Source organism: Carlito syrichta, unplaced genomic scaffold (assembly GCF_000164805.1).
Source record: "Carlito syrichta isolate Samal-C Ts95f unplaced genomic scaffold, Tarsius_syrichta-2.0.1 Scaffold109679, whole genome shotgun sequence".
Lineage (NCBI taxonomy): Eukaryota > Metazoa > Chordata > Mammalia > Primates > Tarsiidae > Carlito > Carlito syrichta.
Genome location: NW_007053775.1, coordinates 34,962 through 35,631, shown reverse-complemented (window position 1 = coordinate 35,631; position 670 = coordinate 34,962).

The following is a 670-nucleotide window of genomic DNA, read 5'->3' as shown; positions in this document are numbered from 1 at the left end:
TTGTAGAGATGAAGTCTCACCAAGTTGCTCAGGCTGGTCTCGAACCCCTGAGCTCAGGCAGTCCTCCTAAAGTGCTGGGATTACAGGCTTGAGCCACCGTGGCCAGTCTATTTTTCATTTTTAGAGATGAGATCTCGCTATGTTGACCAGGCTGGTCTTGAACTCCTGGCCTCAAGTGATCCTCCTGCCTCAGCCTCCCAAAGTGCTGGGATTACAGGCTTGAGCCATTGTGCCCAGTCTATTTTTCATTTTTAGAGATTAGGTCTTGCTGTGTTGACCAAGCTGGTCTTGAACTCCTGGCCTCAAGTGATCCTCCTGCCTTGGCCTCCCAAAGGACTGAGATAATAGGCATAAGCCACTGTGCCTGGTCAGGCCTTTCTTTTTAGTTATACTTTTTATTTTGAAATAATTGTAGGTACACATGCAATTGTAAGAAATAATATGAACAGGGCATTTTGGTTCACGCCTGTAATCCTGCAGCGGGAAGATAGAGAGGTCGTGACACCAAGACTATTATAGGAAGTGGCAATTTTTTTTTTTTTTGAGTTGGAGTCTCACTGTCACCCAGACTGGAGTGCAATGGCCGCTCCTGGCCACCACAGCCTCGACCTGCTGGGCTCCGGTGATCCTTCCGCCTCAGCCTTCCAAGTAGCTGAAACTACAGGTGTGC